We start from the raw sequence: 7,836 nt of genomic DNA on the forward strand, positions 1-7,836 counted from the left end.
TATGCGATGAGGTGGGGAGCCCAACAACAGGCGAGGCTGTGCCACCCGCACCCGGCCATTCGGTCCGAGGGGAGCTAGGAAACGCCTGAAAACCTAGTCCAGGGTGCACGTCAACATGCGGTGTAAAGAGACTGTAGGGGCCGAAGGCTCGACCTAAATTGCGTCGGGGTACCCGACGCGCGATGACGTCATGTGGTAGGGAGCGGGCAAGAGTTCCATGGCGGAGGACAGCTGTTCACGGGAAGCGATCGGCGGCGCGTGACCCAGGGAGGCGCTTGGCGGCTGCAGCGAAGCGTCGAATGCGGGCGGCGCCGGCGGGAGAACAGGCGGCGGCGACGGCGGCTGCGGCGGCGCGTCGCCATGGGGCAAAGTGGAAGGCATCGTCGGTAACACCTGGGGATGAGGCGAGCCAATAGATGGGTCCCCAGGTCGCTGACCGGACGGCACCGTCGCTGAAAGCAGACGGGGAGCGGCAGAACCCGTGCGACGACAGAGGCGCAGCTGATTGAGATGCCGACGCACCTCGCCAGAGGCCCCCAAAACCAAATACATCGTGCGGCCGAGGCAGCGAAGAATGCGCCCTGCGAGCCAACGCCGTGAACCTCAATAGTTGCGATAAAATACAACGTCGCCTTGAGCAAAAGCAGGAGTCTGCCGCTGCACAGGAACCTGATGCGGCGGATGCAGCAAAGACAACAAGGTTCGATGAGGACGACCGTGGAGCAACTCAGCCGGCGAGCGACCATCTCGGGGCTGAGAGCGATACGAAGACAAAAAGAGCAACAACGCGTCCTCCCGAAAATGCGACTCTTTCAACTTCAACATCTGTGACTTGAAAGTCCGGACCAATCGTTCAGCGGCACCGTTTGACTGAGGCGAAAACGGCACGGATGTCAGATGTTGAATACCATTGGCCTGGCAGAATGACTGATATTCTGCGGACATGAATTGTCGGCCATTGTCGGAAACAATAGTCTGCGGAAGACCTTCAATGCAAAAGATAGCAGACAACGTTTGGATGGTGGCAGAGGACGTCGTGGAAGACATCCGGACAACAAAAGGTAAATTACTGAAGGCATCTACCAGAACCAACCATCGAGCATTCCAGAATGGACTAGCAAAATCGATGTGCAAGCGTTGCCAAGGGGAAGTGGCTTTCGGCCATGCAAAAACTTTCCGCGGCGGTGCGGATTGCTGTTCGGCACACGCCATGCAAGAAGAACACATATTCGTAATCGCAGCATCGATTCCGAACCAAGTACAGTGCTGACGAGCAAGTTGTTTCGTTCGTACTATACCCCAATGTCCTTGGTGAAGAAGCCGTAAAACAGAGGACTGTAACGAACGTGGGACCACGACTCTGGACTGATCATTATCAGAACGCAACAACAAAACACCACGTCGAACAAAAAGTCTCTCCTTGTTAGCAAAAAATCGGCGAACCAACGGATCCTCGATCCGAGACTTTGACAAAGGCCATTGCGTAGCAACAAAACGCAAAACGGTAGCAAGGACAGGGTCAGCAGCTGTGGCTGTAGCTACACGACGAAAGTCAATCGGAAACGATTCGACCACTTCATCGGTTTCCGAATCAATGAACATGCAAGCAAGCTCGGAAGAATCTAATGCATTATCCTCAGCAACAGGCAAGCGGGACAACGCATCAGCGTTGCCGTGCTTAGCAGTGGACCGATACAAGATATCGTAGCGGTACTGCGAGAGGACAATAGACCAGCGAATGAATTTCTGCGCTGCACGCGGAGCTACAGACGTGGTCGGATGAAAAAGCGACCTCAAAGGTTTGTAGTCTGTGATGATGGTAAAGTGACGACCATACAAGAAATCATGGAACTTAGTAACACCAAACACGAGAGCCAAAGCTTCTTTCTCTATCTGTGAATAATTTCTTTGCGCAGACGAGAGCAATTTTGACGCAAAGGCAATAGGGCGATCATGCGACCCATCTTTGTGCGCAAGCACAGCACCGATCCCGAAATCCGATGCATCTACCATCAACAAAAGGGGTTTCTGGGGATCGAATGGCGTAAGGCAAGTATTAGAAAGCAACGCCGATTTCAACTGGCGAAAGGCGCGTTCGCATTCCGTCGTCCAGACGAACGGAACACCCGTACGGCGTAAGCGATGAAGCGGAGCTGAAATGGAAGAGGCATTGCGCACATTCACTCACACCTTGTGATGCTAAATCGCGTAATGTTCTTGCGACCTCAACACGCAATGCGTGAGGAACATTGCGCGCTCTGAAAAATTTCGGTTGCGAGTTTACTTTCAGTTCCAAATGTGCTTCATAGTTTTTAGCGCAACCAAGGCCCGGTGCAAAAATGTCTGCCAATTCTTCACATAGCCGAGAAACACTGTCTGAAGGCACAGTCTGATTCACTGATAGGACCTGATTTACTATAGACATGTTAAACAACTGAAATAAATCTAAGCCAAACAAGTTTACTGCAGTAGAAGAACGAAGAACGTAAAATGACACAAGTTTTGTTTGTCCCTTGTATGTTGCAAGAAGAGTGCACTGTCCTAACACAGGGATCTGCTGTCCTGAATAACTTTTTAACTGAACATTTGCGGCACGCAACGGAGGTTTGCCCAGTTGCTTGTACGTGTCGTGATTGAGCAATGAAACTGCAGCTCCGGTATCGAGCTGGAATGGTATGACCTTGCCATTAAAGTCCAAATCTACAAAAAGTTTATTGTCCTGCTGACGACAAGAGCGACTGTCTCGTGCATTGTGAACTGATACAGGTACAGCATCACTCGCTAATTGACGTGATTTCCGGCGACGTGGACGCACACTTTTTGTGGGACGAACACAGTCACATTTAGAAAGAGTGGCACTGGGCGGAGTGGAATTAACTACATGAACGTCCATGGGCGAAGGTCCACGAGCCTGAGTGTCCTTGGTTCGATTCCGGCGCAAAGCAAAAGGCCGGGAATGAATGTGATTGTGTGATCTGAGCTTTTTCTGGCAAACACTTTGAACATGTCCTTTCTTATGACAGAAAAAGCAAATAGCTTGGCGTGACGGGCAATGGTCACGCGAATGTCTAGTAGCACACCGTGGGCATGATTTCACTGCATCTGTGTGCTGGCGCGGCACACCTGGGTTAGAGCGGCGGCGGCAACTGTGCGGACGTGTGCGAGGGCAGTTTACCGGGCCGCGCAGCGCGCCCGGCAGGCCGGTTAATGTTACACACGGCTGGCGAAGTTTCAAATGATTTCTGAGCAAAGTCAAGTGTGTCTTGTCTATCCAATATGTCTATCACTTGTTGAAGGGAGGGATTAACTAGTTTCAAAATCTGTTCCCATATGCGAACATCAGAAACGTTCTGTGCAATTGCATCACGCACCATAGTATCAGAATAAGGAAGGCCACAGTCACATTCATACGCACAATCCCTTGTAAGGCCTTGCAATGTTGCAACCCACTCCCTATTAGTTTGACTGGCCGTACGTTTTGTACGAAAGAAAGTATACCTTTTTGCAACTACATTAACTGTTTCTTTGAAATATGCGTCCAATGCCGACAAAATTTCTTCGTAGGACTGAGTTGCTACGTCGCGTCGGGGAAACAATTTCACTATCACACGGTACGTTTGCAACGCTGACACAAGACAATAAGTGAGGCTGCCGCTCATTACCTTGAATTCTGTAGGCGGCGAGATGAAATCCAAACTGGCGGGACCACTCGGTCCACGATTCTTGCGCCGCATCAAAATTGCGAAACTGCGGTGCAACTGCATGTTGTGGCTGCGGTAGCGGTGAAGCGGCGGCTGCCGCATCGGTTTGAATGGCACGTTGACCCTGGACGAGCTGTCCAATGGCATCCAATAACGCCTGCGTCTGCTGATTCTGCAAGCGATAAAATTCGTACAGTACATCTGGCGAAGCCATTACACAAGTAAATGTAAGCAATTAGAAAGAACACGTTTCCCTCGTCGCAGATGATGTGTTGGCAAATGTGCCAACACCTTGTAGATAGAGGAGGCGGAAATGCACGCTATCTAACGCAGACGGGCGTGAATTCTGGAACAGGATAAGTAGTGAATTCTAATAAGAACAGTAAGCAGCTCCTCGAATACTTAACTTTATTCCTTAATGTGAATACAGAATTCTTGATGAGCCATTTCATACGATAACTATCAAACTATGTAAGGCTGATGGCGCCTTGCTAGGTCGTAGCTATGGACTTAGTTGAGGGCTATTCTAACTGTCTCTCGGCAAATGAGAGAAGGATTCGTCAGTGTAGTCGCTAGCAAAGTCGTGGTACAACTGGGGCGAGTGCACTTCCGTATCTCGCGAACTGCCTTGTGGTGGCGCTCGGTCTGCGATCACACAGTGGCGACACGCGGGTCCGACATGTACTAAATGGACCGAGGCCGACTTAAAATACCATCTAGCAAGTGTGGTGTCTGGCGGTGACACCACATACTGCACCACTTGGACTTTCACTTTAACGAAGAAACAAAAAAATTTCATCGGAATTATATATAAAAGGCACAATGACGACTTAAGTACAAGAAGAGTGAGCCTTCTTACTGTCTATGATTTGAGCCATCCCTGTGAGACCACTTTCAGATCCCGATGCGTCTCTTAAGGTTTACCGTATCCCTTGGACCTTCACTTTGACGATGAAACACAAAAGTTGCATCGGAAATAAATCCAAAAGGCACAAGGCCGCCTTAAGTACAAGAAGACTGACTTTTCTTTGTGTCTGTATTTGCGGCTTTCCTGTGCCACCAGTTTTAGTTTCCGATGCACGACTGCAGGTTTACTGTATCCCTTGGACCCTCACTTAGACGATGAAACACAGTAATTGCATCGGAATTAAATACAAAATGCACAATGCGGACTTAAGTACAAGACGACTGACTTTTCTTAGTCGCTATGTTTTGAGCCTTTTCTGTAAGGCCAGTTTTAGATCCCGATGCTTCACTTCAGGTTGACTGTATCCCTTGGACCTTCATTTTGACTATGAAACACAGAAATTGCAACGGAATTAAATACAAAAGGCACAATGCAGAATTAAGTACAAGAGGACTGAGTCTTCTTACCGTCTATGCTTTGAGCCTTTCCTGTGAGACAAGTTTTAGATTCCGATGCTTCACTTCAGGTTTACTGTATCCCCTGGACCTTCACTTTGAAGATGAAACACAAAAATTGCATCGGAATTAAATACCAAAGGCACAATACCGACTTAAGTACAAGAAGACTGTCTTTTCTTAGTGTCTATGTTTTGAGCCATTCCTGTGTCACCAGTATTAGATTCCGATGCACAACTGCAGATTTACTGCATCACTTGGACCATCACAACGCGATGAAACACAAATTGCATCGAGCTTAAATACAAAGGGCACAATGACGACTTAAGTAGAAAAAGACTGAGTTATCGAGCTGTCTATATTTTGAGCCTTCCTGTGAGACCAGTTTTAGATTCCGATGCTTCACGTCAGGCTTACTGTATACCTTGGGCCTTCACATTGACGACGAAACACTGATATTGCAACGGAATTAAATACAAAAGTCACAATTCCGGCTTAAGTACTAGATGACTGCGTCTTCTTACCGTCCTTGTTTTGAGCCATTCCTGTGAGACCAGTTTTAGATTCCAATGCTTCACTTCATGATTACTGTATCCCTTGAACCTTCACTTTGACGATGAAACACAGAAATCGCATCGGACTTAAATACAAACGGCACAATACCGACTTAAGTTCAAGAAGACTGACTTTTCTTAATGTCTATGTTTTGAGATTTTCCTACGGCCCCAGTTTTAGATTCCGATGCACAACTGGAGATTTACTGTATCCCTTCGACCTTCACATTGTTGATAAAACACAACAATTGAATCGGAATTAAAATCAAAATGCACAATGCCGACTAAAGTACAAGAAGTCTGACTTTTCTTAGAGTCAATGATTTGAGCCTATCCTGTGTCACCAGTTTTAGATTCCGATGCACGACTGCAGGCTTACTGTATCCCTTGTACCTTCACATTGACGATTAAACACAGAAATAGCATCGGAATTAAATACAAAAGGCGCAATGCCACCTAAGTACAAGAAGACTGACTTTTCATAGTGTCTATGCTTTGAGCCTTTCCTGTGTCAAGAGTTTTAAATTCCGTTGCACAACTGCAGGTTCACTGTATCACTTGTACCTTCACATTGACGATGAAACACAAAAATTGCATCGGAATTAAATACAACAGGCACAATGCCGACTTAAGTACAAGAAGACCGTGTCTACTTAGCGTCTTTGTTTTGAGCCACTCCTGTGAGACCAGTTTTAGAACCGAGGCTTCACTTGAGGTTACTGTACCCTTGGACATTCACTTTGACGATGAAACACAAAAACTGCATCCGAATTAAATGCAAAAGGCACAAAACCGACTTAAGTACAAGAAGACTGACTTTTCTTTGTGTCTTTGTTTGAACCTTTCCTGTGTCACCAGTATTAGATTTTGATGCACGACTGCAGACTTACTGTATCCCTTGGACCCTCACTTTGACGATGCAACACAGTAATTGCAACGAATTAAATACAAAAGGCACAATGCAGACCTAATAACAACATGACTGCCTTTTCTTAGTGTCTCCGTTTTGAGCCTTTACTGTGAGACCGGTTTTAGATTCCAATGCTCCACTTGAGGTTTACTGTATCCTTCCGACTTCACATTGACGATAAAACGACGGAATTAAATACAAAAGGCACAATGCCGATTTTAGTACAAGAAGACAGAGAATTCTTACCGTCTATGATTTGAGCCTTTCCTGTGAGACCAGTTTTAGATTCCGATTCACAACTGCAGATTTACTGTATTCCTTGGGCATGCACATTGACGATGAAACACAGAAATTGCATCGTAATTAAATACCAAAGGCACAATGCCGACTTAAGTAAAAGACGACTGACTTTTCTTAGTGGCTATGTTTTGAGCCTTTTCTGTGAGACCAGTTTTAGATTCCGATGCCTCACTTCAGGTTTACTGAATCAAAAAATGGTTCAAATGGCTCTGAGCACTATGGGACTCAACTGCTGAGGTCATTAGTCCCCTAGAACTTAGAACTAGTTAAACCTAACTAACCTAAGGACATCACAAACATCCATGCCCGAGGCAGGAGTCGAACCTGCGACCGTAGCGGTCTTGCGGTTCCAGACTGCAGCGCCTTTACTGAATCCCTTGGACTTTCACATCGAGGATGAAACACAGAAATAGGATCGTAATTATATACAAAATGCACAATGCCGACGTACGTACAAGAAGACTGAGTTTTCTTACTGTCTTTGATTCCAGCCTTTCCTGTGTCACCAGTTTTAGATTTCGATGCACTACTGCAGGCTTACTTTATCCCTTGGACTTTCACATTGGCGATGAAACACACTAAATGCATCGGAAAGATATACAATAGACACAAAGCCGACTTAAGTACAAGAAAACCGACTCTTCTTAGTGTCTATGTTTCGAGCCTGTCCTGTGACACCTGTTTTAGATTCCGTTGCACAACTGCAGGCCTACCGTATCCCTTGGGCCTTCACATTAGCGATACAACACAGAAATTGCATCAGAATTAAAAACAAAAGGCACAATGCCGATTTCAGTACAAGAAGACTGAATCTTCCTACGGTCTATGCTTTGAGCCTGTCCTGTGAGACCACTTTTAGATTCCGATGCTTCACTTCAGGTTTATTGTATCCCTTACACCTTCACTTTGACGACGAAACACGAAAATTACGTTGGAACGAAATACAAAAGGCACAATGCCGACTTAAGTACAAGAAGACGGACTTTTCTTAGTGTCTATGTTTCGATCC

This window comes from Schistocerca americana, chromosome 3, assembly GCF_021461395.2.
Source record: "Schistocerca americana isolate TAMUIC-IGC-003095 chromosome 3, iqSchAmer2.1, whole genome shotgun sequence".
NCBI lineage: Eukaryota > Metazoa > Arthropoda > Insecta > Orthoptera > Acrididae > Schistocerca > Schistocerca americana.